This window comes from Protomyctophum parallelum (genome assembly GCF_964188405.1).
Source record: "Protomyctophum parallelum genome assembly, chromosome: 17".
Lineage (NCBI taxonomy): Eukaryota > Metazoa > Chordata > Actinopteri > Myctophiformes > Myctophidae > Protomyctophum > Protomyctophum parallelum.
This window is the reverse complement of record NC_139719.1, coordinates 18,105,296-18,120,318: the sequence shown is the minus strand read 5'-3', so window position 1 is coordinate 18,120,318 and position 15,023 is coordinate 18,105,296.

The following is a 15,023-nucleotide window of genomic DNA, read 5'->3' as shown; positions in this document are numbered from 1 at the left end:
CTTTCCGGGGGTCCTGTTAGACGGCAGCGTCTACCGTCTAGTGAGCTAATCTAGTGAGCTAATTTAAGACTTCCGGTGGACGATCTCTTCAAAATAAGAGTACCCTCTAGAGTATTGAAAAAAAGTTTAATTTGCACATTAAAACTACAAATTAAGCATTTAAATGATGCTATATGATGCTATAAGACACACATTATGTTTCTGTGTAAGAATAAGTAATTAAATCCTTATAATAATAATAATAAAGTTATCTAAATGGATAAATGCTATTCACTGGAGTGCATGGACTTTATAAAGTGGACACTGGACAAAAGACGGCTCCGCAAGGCAACTATCTGGACATACCCACGCGTTCGGGGAGATGTCCTATACCACACCCCACTCTCCGCTAAGCGGGAGAGGTGTAAAATTCACAGCAGCAGACCTTCTACTGGGGTCAAGGCTGACAAAAAGTACCGTTTCCGGACCCAGAATGGACACTGGACAAAAGACGGCTCCGCGAGGCAACTATCTGGACATACCCACGCGTTCGGGGAGATGTCCTGTACCACACCCCACTCTCCGCTAAGCGGGAGAGGTGTAAAATTCACAGCAGCAGACCTTCTACTGTGGTCAACGCTGAAAAAAGTACCGTTTCCGGACCCAGAATGGACACTGGACAAAGAGGCCTCCGCGAGGCAACTATCTGGACATACCCACACGTTCGGGGAGATGTCCTCTACCACACCACACTCTCCGCTAAGCGGGAGAGGTGTAAAATTTACAGCAGCAGACCTTCTACTGGGGTCAATGCTGACAAAAAGTACCGTTTCCGGACCCAGAATGGACACTGGACAAAGAGGCCTCCGCGAGGCAACTATCTGGACATACCCACACGTTCGGGGAGATGTCCTCTACCACACCACACTCTCCGCTAAGCGGGAGAGGTGTAAAATTCACAGCAGCAGACCTTCTACTGGGGTCAAGGCTGACAAAAAGTACCGTTTCCGGACCCAGAATGGACACTGGACAAAAGACGGCTCCGCGAGGCAACTATCTGGACATACCCACGCGTTCGGGGAGATGTCCTGTACCACACCCCACTCTCCGCTAAGCGGGAGAGGTGTAAAATTCACAGCAGCAGACCTTCTACTGGGGTCAATGCTGACAAAAAGTACCGTTTCCGGACCCAGAATGGACACTGGACAAAGAGGCCTCCGCGAGGCAACTATCTGGACATACCCACACGTTCGGGGAGATGTCCTCTACCACACCACACTCTCCGCTAAGCGGGAGAGGTGTAAAATTCACAGCAGCAGACCTTCTACTGGGGTCAAGGCTGACAAAAAGTACCGTTTCCGGACCCAGAATGGACACTGGACAAAAGACGGCTCCGCGAGGCAACTATCTGGACATACCCACGCGTTCGGGGAGATGTCCTGTACCACACCCCACTCTCCGCTAAGCGGGAGAGGTGTAAAATTCACAGCAGCAGACCTTCTACTGTGGTCAACGCTGAAAAAAGTACCGTTTCCGGACCCAGAATGGACACTGGACAAAGAGGCCTCCGCGAGGCAACTATCTGGACATACCCACACGTTCGGGGAGATGTCCTCTACCACACCACACTCTCCGCTAAGCGGGAGAGGTGTAAAATTCACAGCAGCAGACCTTCTACTGGGGTCAATGCTGACAAAAAGTACCGTTTCCGGACCCAGAATGGACACTGGACAAAGAGGCCTCCGCGAGGCAACTATCTGGACATACCCACACGTTCGGGGAGATGTCCTCTACCACACCACACTCTCCGCTAAGCGGGAGAGGTGTAAAATTCACAGCAGCAGACCTTCTACTGGGGTCAAGGCTGACAAAAAGTACCGTTTCCGGACCCAGAATGGACACTGGACAAAAGACGGCTCCGCGAGGCAACTATCTGGACATACCCACGCGTTCGGGGAGATGTCCTGTACCACACCCCACTCTCCGCTAAGCGGGAGAGGTGTAAAATTCACAGCAGCAGACCTTCTACTGTGGTCAACGCTGAAAAAAGTACCGTTTCCAGACCCAGAATGGACACTGGACAAAGAGGCCTCCGCGAGGCAACTATCTGGACATACCCACGCGTTCGGGGAGATGTCCTCTACCACACCACACTCCGCTAAGCGGGAGAGGTGTAAAATTCACAGCAGCAGACCTTCTACTGGGGTCAACGCTCAAAAAAGTACCGTTTCCGGACCCAGAATGGACACTGGACAAAGAGGCCTCCGCGAGGCAACTATCTGGACATACCCACACGTTCGGGGAGATGTCCTCTACCACACCACACTCTCCGCTAAGCGGGAGAGGTGTAAAATTCACAGCAGCAGACCTTCTACTGGGGTCAAGGCTGACAAAAAGTACCGTTTCCGGACCCAGAATGGACACTGGACAAAAGACGGCTCCGCGAGGCAACTATCTGGACATACCCACGCGTTCGGGGAGATGTCCTGTACCACACCCCACTCTCCGCTAAGCGGGAGAGGTGTAAAATTCACAGCAGCAGACCTTCTACTGTGGTCAACGCTGAAAAAAGTACCGTTTCCAAACCCAGAATGGACACTGGACAAAGAGGCCTCCGCGAGGCAACTATCTGGACATACCCACGCGTTCGGGGAGATGTCCTCTACCACACCACACTCTCCGCTAAGCGGGAGAGGTGTAAAATTCACAGCAGCAGACCTTCTACTGGGGTCAACGCTCAAAAAAGTGCTGTGCCTTGGGGCATTGACATGAAATCACTTTCTCTACGCAAGCTAAGTCAGGTCAAGGAGTTACCTCTAGCTTTGGAATGGGTGTCACTTGTGTGCGTTGATTGCATCTGTCTGTGCATTTATGCATTTGTTTGTCCTGACGAAACTTGATTATTTCTCGACTGTTTATTTTCTCGTATGACACGACATAGAAACTACTTGTGACTACTGTCTTTGTGTGCTGTCGAGCGGATGTTCTTTGCATCAAAGGTATAGCCTGCTGTGTCATTCGATTCATTTGTCCAGATATGCCATTTATGATATTTAAGGATGTACAATGACGCATATGGTGGCCTGTCGAAAGATACACACATACTGGTCAAAGAATACTCATTTTGGTGGTACAGACAGGATAAATTGAACGTTTTGGGAATTTTTGTGCCAGCTCTTAACAGGAGAAGTAAGGTCTGTGGGCTGTTAATTACTTCATATGTTGATAAGCTCTTTTCCTGCTGACATGTTTCACATTGTTCAGATTGAGCAGGTAATATTTGTGCAATAGTGTCTAAGATGCCTTTTTGTGACACGTCAAGTGGCTGCACTATGAATTGTGACATGTTCTTTGTAGATGGTAAGGCCTTGTCACCACATTGAGTACAACTATACAGACTAAGACTTTTCAGGCAAAGCAGGTCATCTCCAAGGAAAGGAGACCGAAGTGTGTATTCTACAAAGCTGTTTAATATGGTGCATTCTTCTGTCCTAGAACATTTCTGAGACACTAATGACACTGATGTGTTGGCTAGATTGAATTTCTCAAGTTTCTGTCTAAATGTTGAGTCCTGCGCTGCTGCTTCTTCAAGCCGTGTGTGACATTTTTTGATAGCAGATGTCTGTTGTAGAAATGTTAGAATTGGTAATGGTATAGCTTCACACATATTGTCATTTAGACTTTCATTGCATAAAACCACATCATCATCATCTTCTTCCAAATTGTCCTCCGTTATTGTTCTGTTAATTGCTTTCAACTGTCCAGGCACAGAATGTACAGATGTCTGTATGTTTTGCTTGAACAACTGTGTGGACACCACACATACTCAACCAAACTACTAGTTTGTGTATAATATCTAATGGGTCATTGTGCATTCCTAAGGCCAAGTAAGATGCTATTCACTAGTTGTTGAGTGACACCACAGATTGTTTTGCAATCAAATGTGTGACCTGGATTTTGAAAAAACGCTTGAATGAGAGCTGCTAAATTCCCCGGCATAGATGACAACTGAACCATCGAAGTAGGTGTCAATGGTTTCAATTTATCTTGTACTACTTGTAGATGCAGTATACCCACGCGTTCGGGGAGATGTCCTGTACCACACCCCAATCTCCGCTAAGTGGGAGAGGTGTAAAATTCACGGCAGCAGACCTTCTACTGAGGTCAACGCTCAAAAAAGTGCTGTGCCTTGGGGCATTGACAATTATTTAATTAACGAATTAAATAACCTTATTTTATTCTGAAGGCAACCGGATGTCTTAAATTAGCTAGCTCTCAGACAGGAAATTCTAAATTAGCTCATAAGACGGAGCCAAATATCTGTCTGAGAGTGGAGCCTGCCTGGCAAATTACATGGGGGGTCCTTTTTGTGGGCTTGGCCGAAAGTGGGCGTTACCAAAAGGTGGGCGTGGCCATGGCCGCCAGAAGTCTGTCAGATTTTGACAGCTTCAAATTAGTGTTAAACATAATATAACCCAATTGACTCCAGTCCTCTCTGTTTAATATATCTATAATGAAACTATATAAACTATGCATATACCATGAAGTGCTATGACTACTAGCTCTGGTCCATAGCTCTAATGCGTTTCATTTAGAGCTATGTTACTCTAAACTTCCCCGCTCGCATGAATGCAGACCAGCCTCTACTCTTTGGCGTAAATAAAAAGAACGTTTTTGCTACACATAAAAACAAAGGCGAGTTGTGTCATTAGAAAGCCTACTTTGGTAATTGGTTCTAGTTCTAGTGAACAGAAATAATAAATAAATAGACTTGGTAACCTAACTGTAGGGAGTGCAAACACATTAAAGAACCTGGGGGTTATCATCTATGAAAAGGCAACACAATGAGCAGAAAATAAAAATGAACCATGTAAATACAACAAATTGAGCAGAGCACTGCAGGGAGTTGAACCCCATTCCGGTAAACCAGAAGTACCACAACCAGTGCCTTGGTTTTTGTTTTGTTTTACGAGGTCCATTCGTTGAAATGTAAATGTTGCATTGCAACGGTAAAGTAATTTCACAATTGACATTGTAGGCAATAATTAATAACGGTATGGCACCAGGCCAAAGCCATGGGGATAGAGTATGTTTTGCACTCTGAGTGAGTGTGTGTGTGTGTGTGTGTCCGTCAGTTTGTTAACAGCTAATCTCCAGCACCATTAACCCGGTCGATGCCAAATTTTGCACACACACTCCCTGGATGCCAACGATGAACCTCTGTCCCAAATTTTCCAGAACGGCCTGTATAGCACCACACATTTTTGTATGCCCTCCGAGACTATGGACTATAGCCTTTCGCTTTTCCGCGATTTAACCTTTTTTCAAATCGTGAACAATGATGAAGAATCGCGCACTATAGCATGCCACTTAATGACCTTGGGGTCATCAAGGTCATTGATATTGATCAATAACCTTGAGCAGTATAAATGACCTTCAATAAGACTAGTAAATGACCTTGACCAGTATAAATGACCTTGACAAGTACAAATGACCTTGACCAGTATAAATGACCGTGACCAGTATATGACTGACCAGTATAAATTACCTTCATGAGACTAGTAAATGACCTTGACCAGTATAAATGACCTTCATAAGACTAGTAAATGATCTTCACCAGTATGAATTACCTTGACCAGTATGCGGTCCGTGACCATGGACTATAGCCTTTCGCTTTTCCTTGATTTTCACCTTTTTTTTAAATCCTCAACAATGATGAAGAATCGCACACAATAGCGCGCCGCTCAATGACCTGAGACCATGGACCAATGAACCATGTAAATATAACACATTGAGCAGGGCACTGCAGGGAGTTGAACCCCGTTCCGGTAAACCAGAAGTCCGACACCAGTGCCTTAGTTTTTGTGTTGTTGTTCATTTACAGGTCCAGGTGTGCATAGTTGCATACGCATGTGCGCCTGTGCGTGTGTAGGTGCATTTGTGCATGTCTGTGCACGCTTCAATGACCACTGTTGGACCCCATGGGGATCAAGGACCTCAGGGAGCCACCCATAATTCACAACGGTCACAGCGAACTCTGTTGCATCACAACTGGTGGCCAACAGTCGTAACCAACACCGCCACCGACCCACAGGAGAATACCATCGCACAGTGGTATCAGACCAACCACAATCAGCCAGCCCTCAAACCAAACCCTTCGACCTAGAAGAACTCGAAACTGCAATGGGAAAGTTGAAACCCGGAAAAGCAGCAGGGATTGATGACATACTGGCAGAAATTATACAGCACCTGGAACCTAACGCAAAGACCTGGCTCGTAGGGATGCTGAATACATGCATGGCACAGAAAACCATCCCTTCTGTCTGGAGAACGGCCAAAGTGGTTGCAATCCCTAAACCTGGCAAAGACCCATCATCCCCAAAGAGCTACCGACCCATTTCCCTCCTCTGCATCACCTACAAGAGAGGCTGCTACTCCAACGCCTCATGCCACTCATAGACACCAAACTGACTAAAGACCAAGCTGGTTTCCGTCCCGGCCGCTCCTGTGCTGGACAGAGCTCAACCTCACCCAACACATTGAGGATGGGTTTGAGGGAAAACAAATAACTGGAGCAGCAACTGGAGGGCGAAGCAAGCACGCAGGCAGCTTGTGCCTGCCTGCCTGCGTGCGTGCGTGCCTGCCTTCCTCATGTGGAAGCTGCGTAGTTGAGTTTGTGTGTGTCTTTCTTTTTCTGTCTTTCTTTCTTAGGACGAAGATCAAGGTAGACGCTGTTGGAAGGCTCAACACAAGCCGATGCCCCTAGAGATCCATCCCAAAGCTTCCCTCAGGGAGTCCAGCAAGCCAGCTAGCCAGCAAGCCCGCCCAGTCAGCCAACGCAGCCAGCCAGCTCCGCCAGTCAGCCAGTGTAGAAAGTCAGGCTGCCAAGCCAGCGCACATCAGCCCTTGCAGTCAACCATTGTAGCCATACCAGCCTTGCTCAGTCAGCTCAGCCAGGCCTCTCTCGAGGCCTGGCTCTCTGTCTGCCTGGCCCGGTCTGCCCCGCCCTGCCTTGCAGCAACAGAACCAGCCTTGCTGGCAAGCCAGCCAGCTCAGAATACGAGCTCAGCAAGCCAGCGCAGCTGGCAAGCACGCAGTTAGTCTAAACCAGTTTCAGACTGGCAGGCCAAGGCAGACAGACAGGAAGACCGAGGCGCCTAGGCAGGCAGACAGGCCAGGAAGGCAACAAAGTGCAGGCAGGGGGACTATCCGGCCTACGGCTGCGCTGCAAGGGTTGGAGCCTGGCCAGCTCCTGCTGGTCTAGACTGAGTGGCTGTGGCTGCACAGTAAGGCTGCGGTAACCTAGTCTGGGCTTGCTGCTGCACTGGCTTGCTCAGCTCGCATTCTGAGCTGGCTGGCTTTCCAGAAAGGCTGGTTCTGTTGCTGCAAGGCAGGGCAGGGCAGACCGGGCCAGGCAGACAGAGAGCCAGGTCTCAAGAGAGGACTGGCTGAGCTTACTGAGCAAGGCTGGTATGGCTGCAATGGCTGACTGCAAGGGCTGATATGCTCTGGCTTGGCAGCCTGACTTTCTACACTGGCTGACTGGCGGAGCTGACTGGCTGCGTTGGCTGACTGGGCAGGCTTGCTGGCTAGCTGGCTTGCTGTGCTCCCTGAGGGAAGCTTTGGGATGGATCTCTAGGGGCATCGGCTAGTGTTGAGCCTTCCTATGGCGTCTACCTTGATCTCCGTCCTAAGAAAGAAAGACAGAAAAAGAAAGACACACACAAACCCAACTATGCAGCTTCCACCTGAGGAACCGAGACGCAAGAAAAGAACTGAGCGTCACTTGGGATGGTCACAAACTCTCCAACCATACCCACCCCATGTATCTTGGAGTTACACTGGACAGGACACTCTTCTTCAAAAAAACACCTGGAGAACACAAAAGCCACGGTCAACACCCACAATAACATCCTGTGAAAACTAGTGAACTCCCAAGTGGGGCGCAGACCCACAAACAATCCGTGCAACTGCCATGGCCCTGTCTTTCTCTACAGCAGAGTATTCCTGCTCAAGCTGGAGCCGATCACGTCACACCAAATTGGTCGACACAGCCCTAAATGACACCTGTCGCATCATCACGGGATGGGTCAAGAAAACACCTGTCCCGTCCGTGCCTTTATGCGCTAGCCGGCACCTCCCCCCGCACATCAGACGACTGTGTAACGCTCAAGATGAATGGAAAACACAGGAGATAGACAGTGAAGTCTGGAATGAAATGATAGAGAACACCTCACACACACAGTTTCCTTTCGTGGCTGTTTACATTCGAGGGTCGCCGGTCCTCTCAAACGGAACAGTTTAACGTCATGCCCAGGACGAAAAGATATAGAGAACACCATAATGACAAATGACAAATAACAGCAGGAAGGCATGGGCCACAATCCACCGTCTTGGCAAAGACCACACCACCCATAATTCACAACGGTCACAGCAAATTCTGTTGCATCACAACTAGTGTAGGTATTGGATGGAGCCCGCACACCACAGGTATAAGAAAGACGTGATGCAGAGGAGGGAAATGGGTCGGTAGCTCTTCGGGGATAATGGGTCTTTGCCAGGTTTAGGGATTGCAACCACTTTGGCCTTTTTCCAGACAGAAGGGGTGGTTTTCTGTGCTGTGCATGTGTTCAGCATCCCCACAAGCCAGGGCCTTGAGTTAGGTCCCAGGTGCTGTATCATTTCTGCCAGTAGGTCATCAATCCCTGCTGCTTTTCCGGGTTTCAACTTTCCCATTGCAGTTTCAAGTTCTTCTAGGTCGAAGGGTTTGGTTTGAGTGATGGCTGATTATGGTTGGTCTGATACCACTGTGCGATGGTATTCTATGTGGGTCGGTGGCGGTGTTGGTTACAACTGTTGGCCACCAGTTGTGACCAAGACCGCCACCAACCCACAGGAGAATACCATCGCACAGTGGTATCAGACCAACCACAATCAGCCAGCCTTCAAACCAAACCCTTCGACCTAGAAGAACGTGAAACTGCAATGGGAAAGTTGAAACCCGGAAAAGCAGCAGGGATTGATGACCTACTAGCAGAAATGATACAGCACCTGGGACCTAACGGAAAGACCTGGCTTGTGGGGATGCTGAACACATGCATAGCACAGAAAACCATCCCTTCTGTCTGGAAAAAGGCCAAAGTGGTTGCAATCCCTAAACCTGGCAAAGACCCATTATCCCCAAAGAGCTACCGACCCATTTCCCTCCTCTGCATCACCTACAAGCCTATCCCGTCACACCAAATTGGTCGACACAGCCCTAAATGACACCTGTGGCATCATCATAGGATGCATCAAGACAACACCTGACCCTGTCCCAACACCTGTTTACATTCGAGGGTCGCCGGTCCTCTCGAACGGAACAGTTTAACGTCATGCCCAGGACGAAAAGATATAGAGAACACCAACATGACAAATAACAGCAGGAAGGCATGGGCCACAATCCACCGTCTTGGCAAAGACCACACCACCCATAATTCACAACGGTCACAGCAAACTCTATTGCATCACAACTGGTGTAGTTATTGGATGGAGCCCGCACACCACCAAAAAAAAGAAAAACAACATACTATAGTATGCCCTCCGTGACCATGGACTTTAGCCTTTCGCTTTTCTGCAATTTAACCTTTTTTCAAATCCTCAACAATGATGAAGAATCGCGCACTATAGCGTGCCACTTAATGACCTTGACCAATATCAATGACCTTGAGCAGTATAAATTACCTTCAATAAGACTAGTAAATGACCTTGACCAGTATAAATGACCTTGACAAGTACAAATGACCTTGACCAGTATAAATGACCTTCACCAGTAGAAATGACCGTGACCAGTATATGACTGTGACCAGTATAAATTACCTTCATGAGACTAGTAATTGACCTTGACCAGTATAAATGACCTTTAGAAGACTAGTAAATGATCTTCACCAGTATAAATGACCTTTAGAAGACTAGTAAATGATCTTCACCAGTATAAATGACCTTGACCAGTATGCGGTCCGTGACCATGGACTATAGCCTTTTGCTTTTCCTTGATTTTCACCTTTAAAAAATCCTCAACAATGATGAAGAATCGCACACTATAGCGCGCCGCTCAATGACCTGAGACCATGGACCAATGAATGAAATACAACACATTGAGCAGGGCACTGCAGGGAGTTGAACCCCGTTCCGGTAAACCAGAAGTCCGACACCAGTGCCTTAGTTTTTGTGTTGTTGTTCATTTAAAGGTCCAGGTGTGCATACGCATGTGCCCCTGTGTGTGTAGGTGCATGTGTGCATGTGTGTGCACGCTTCAATGACCACTGTTGGACCCAATGGCGATCAAGGACCTCAGGGAGCCACCCATAATTCACAACAGTCACAGCGAACTCTGTTGCATCACAACTGGTGGCCAACAGTCGTAACCAACACCGCCACGACCCACAGGAGAATACCATCGCACAGTGGTATCAGACCAACCACAATCAGCCAGCCCTCAAACCAAACCCTTCGACCTAGAAGAACTCAAAACTGCAATGGGAAAGTTGAAACCCGGAAAAGCAGCAGGGATTGATGACATACTGGCAGAAATTATACAGCACCTGGAACCTAACGCAAAGACCTGGCTCGTGGGGATGCTGAACACATGCATGGCACAGAAAACCATCCCTTCTGTCTGGAGAAAAGCCAAAGTGGTTGCAATCCCCAAACCTGGCAAAGACCCATCATCCTCAAAGAGCTACCGACCCATTTCCCTCCTCTGCATCACCTACAAGAGAGGCTGCTACTCCAACGCCTCATACCACTCATAGACACCAAGCTGACTAAAGACCAAGCTGGTTTCCGTCCCGTCCTGTGCTGGACAGAGCTCAACCTCACCCAACACATTGAGGATGGGTTTCAGGGAAAACAAATAACTGGAGCAGCAACTGGAGGGCGAAGCAAGCACGCAGGCAGCTTGTGCCTGCCTGCGTGCCTGCCTTCCTCATGTGGAAGCTGCATAGTTGAGTTTGTGTGTGTGTTTCTTTTTCTGTCTTTCTTTCTTAGGACGAAGATCAAGGTAGACGCCGTTGGAAGGCTCAACACAAGCCGATGCCCCTAGAGATCCATCCCAAAGCTTCCCTCAGGGAGTCCAGCAAGCCAGCTAGCCAGCAAGCCCGCCCAGTCAGCCAACGCAGCCAGCCAGCTCCGCCAGTCAGCCAGTGTAGAAAGTCAGGCTGCCAAGCCAGCGCACATCAGCCCTTGCAGTTAACCATTGTAGCCATACCAGCCTTGCTCAGTCAGCTCAGCCAGGCCTCTCTCGAGGCCTGGCTCTCTGTCTGCCTGGCCCGGTCTGCCCCGCCCTGCCTTGCAGCAACAGAACCAGCCTTGCTGGCAAGCCAGCCAGCTCAGAATACGAGCTCAGCAAGCCAGCGCAGCTGGCAAGCACGCAGTTAGTCTAAACCAGTTTCAGACTGGCAGGCCAAGGCAGACAGACAGGAAGACCGAGGCGCCTAGGCAGGCAGACAGGCCAGGAAGGCAACAAAGTGCAGGCAGGGGGACTATCCGGCCTAAGGCTGCGCTGCAAGGGTTGGAGCCTGGCCAGCTCCTGCTGGTCTAGACTGAGTGGCTGTGGCTGCACAGTAAGGCTGCGGTAACCTAGTCTGGGCTTGCTGCTGCACTGGCTTGCTCAGCTCGCATTCTGAGCTGGCTGGCTTTCCAGAAAGGCTGGTTCTGTTGCTGCAAGGCAGGGCAGGGCAGACCGGGCCAGGCAGACAGAGAGCCAGGCCTCAAGAGAGGCCTGGCTCTCTGAGCTCTGAGCTGAGCTGACTGAGCAAGGCTGGTATGGCTGCAATGGCTTACTGCAAGGGCTGATATGCTCTGGCTTGGCAGCCTGACTTTCTACACTGGCTGACTGGCGGAGCTGACTGGCTGCGTTGGCTGACTGGGCAGGCTTGCTGGCTAGCTGGCTTGCTGTGCTCCCTGAGGGAAGCTTTGGGATGGATCTCTAGGGGCATCGGCTAGTGTTGAGCCTTCCTATGGCGTCTACCTTGATCTCCGTCCTAAGAAAGAAAGACAGAAAAAGAAAGACACACACAAACCCAACTATGCAGCTTCCACCTGAGGAACCGAGACGCAAGAAAAGAACTGAGCGTCACTTGGGATGGTCACAAACTCTCCAACCATACCCACCCCATGTATCTTGGAGTTACACTGGACAGGACACTCTTCTTCAAAAAAACACCTGGAGAACACAAAAGCCACGGTCAACACCCACAATAACATCCTGTGAAAACTAGTGAACTCCCAAGTGGGGCGCAGACCCACAAACAATCCGTGCAACTGCCATGGCCCTGTCTTTCTCTACAGCAGAGTATTCCTGCTCAAGCTGGAGCCGATCACGTCACACCAAATTGGTCGACACAGCCCTAAATGACACCTGTCGCATCATCACGGGATGGGTCAAGAAAACACCTGTCCCGTCCGTGCCTTTATGCGCTAGCCGGCACCTCCCCCCGCACATCAGACGACTGTGTAACGCTCAAGATGAATGGAAAACACAGGAGATAGACAGTGAAGTCTGGAATGAAATGATAGAGAACACCTCACACACACAGTTTCCTTTCGTGGCTGTTTACATTCGAGGGTCGCCGGTCCTCTCAAACGGAACAGTTTAACGTCATGCCCAGGACGAAAAGATATAGAGAACACCATAATGACAAATGACAAATAACAGCAGGAAGGCATGGGCCACAATCCACCGTCTTGGCAAAGACCACACCACCCATAATTCACAACGGTCACAGCAAATTCTGTTGCATCACAACTAGTGTAGGTATTGGATGGAGCCCGCACACCACAGGTATAAGAAAGACGTGATGCAGAGGAGGGAAATGGGTCGGTAGCTCTTCGGGGATAATGGGTCTTTGCCAGGTTTAGGGATTGCAACCACTTTGGCCTTTTTCCAGACAGAAGGGGTGGTTTTCTGTGCTGTGCATGTGTTCAGCATCCCCACAAGCCAGGGCCTTGAGTTAGGTCCCAGGTGCTGTATCATTTCTGCCAGTAGGTCATCAATCCCTGCTGCTTTTCCGGGTTTCAACTTTCCCATTGCAGTTTCAAGTTCTTCTAGGTCGAAGGGTTTGGTTTGAGTGATGGCTGATTATGGTTGGTCTGATACCACTGTGCGATGGTATTCTATGTGGGTCGGTGGCGGTGTTGGTTACAACTGTTGGCCACCAGTTGTGACCAAGACCGCCACCAACCCACAGGAGAATACCATCGCACAGTGGTATCAGACCAACCACAATCAGCCAGCCTTCAAACCAAACCCTTCGACCTAGAAGAACGTGAAACTGCAATGGGAAAGTTGAAACCCGGAAAAGCAGCAGGGATTGATGACCTACTGGCAGAAATGTTACAGCACCTGGGACCCAACGCAAAGACCTGGCTTGTGGGGATGCTGAACACATGCATAGCACAGAAAACCATCCCTTCTGTCTGGGAAAAGGCCAAAGTGGTTGCAATCCCTAAACCTGGCAAAGACCCATTATCCACAAAGAGCTACCGACCCATTTCCCTCTGCATCACCTACAAGGCTATATGAGAAGCTGCTACTCCAACGCCTTGTTGCCACTCATAGATACCAAGCTGACTAAAGACCAAGCTGGTTTCCGTCCCAGCCGCTCCTGTGCTGGACAGAGCTCAACCTCACCCAACACATTGAGGATGGGTTTGAGGGGAAACAAATAACTGGAGCAGCATTCAGAGATCTCTCTGCTGCCTACGACACTGTCCAACACCGCACAATGGTCAGGAAAAGCCTCCTCAACAACAGGCGCTTCTATGTCCAGTTAAATGACCAGAGGAGTAAATGGAAAGCCCAAAAGAACGGCCTCCAACAAGGTAGCGTGCTCGCCCCCCTCCTTTTCAATATCTACACAAACGACCAGCCACTACCCAATGCCTAATGCCAGCGTTTCATCTACGCCGACAACCTCTGCATTACGACCCAACAAGCAGACTTCCAGAAGATTGAGTCTGTCCTTGAAAGTGCCCTCCAAGAAATGTCAAGCTACTACAATACAACCACCTGAAACCCAACCTATAGAGAACACCTCACACACACATAATTTCCTTTCGTGGCCGTTTACATTCGAGGGTCGCTGGTCCTCTCGAACGGAACAGTTTAACGTCATGCCCAGGACGAAAAGATATAGAGAACACCAACATGTCAAATAACAGCAGGAAGGCATGGGCCACAATCCACCGTCTTGGCAAAAACCACACCACCCATAATTCACAACGGTCACAGCAAACTCTGTTGCATCACAACTGGTGTAGGTATTGGATGGAGCCCGCACACCACAGGTATAAGAAAGACGTTCTTTGTTGAAATACTGACAGCGTTTCGATCCATTTGATCTTCATCAGGTCATGTGTACACAAAACATACACTTTTATACTAAGGGAGTGCCCCCATTAAACAATCAAAATACCACATTTTGGTGCCCCTCCCATCACTGCAGGTGTGACACGTCAACCCTGAGTGAGTAGGTGGGGACCCAGACATATTGATGTAAATATAGTCTGTTCAGAAATTGTAGTGCCTCTCATAGAGCTTGTAGGTGATGCAGAGGAGGGAAATGGGTCGGTAGCTCTTCGGGGATAATGGGTCTTTGCCAGGTTTAGGGATTGCAACTACTCCAGCCTTTTTCCAAACAGAAGGGATGGTTTTCTGTGCTATGCATGTGTTCAGCATCCCCACAAGCCAGGTCCTTGCGATAGGTCCCAGGTGCTGTATCATTTCTGCCAGTATGCCATCAATCCCTGCTGCTTTTCCGGGTTTCAACTTTCCCATTGCAGTTTCACGTTCTTCTAAGTCGAAGGGTTTGGTTTGAGGGATGGCTGATTGTGGTTGGTCTGATACCACTGTGCGATGGTATTCTATGTGGGTCGGTGGCGGTGTTGGTTACAACTGTTGGCCACCAGTTGTGACCAAGACCGCCACCGACCCACAGGAGAATACCATCGCACAGTGGTATCAGACCAACCACAATCAGCCAGCCCTCAAACCAAACCCTTCG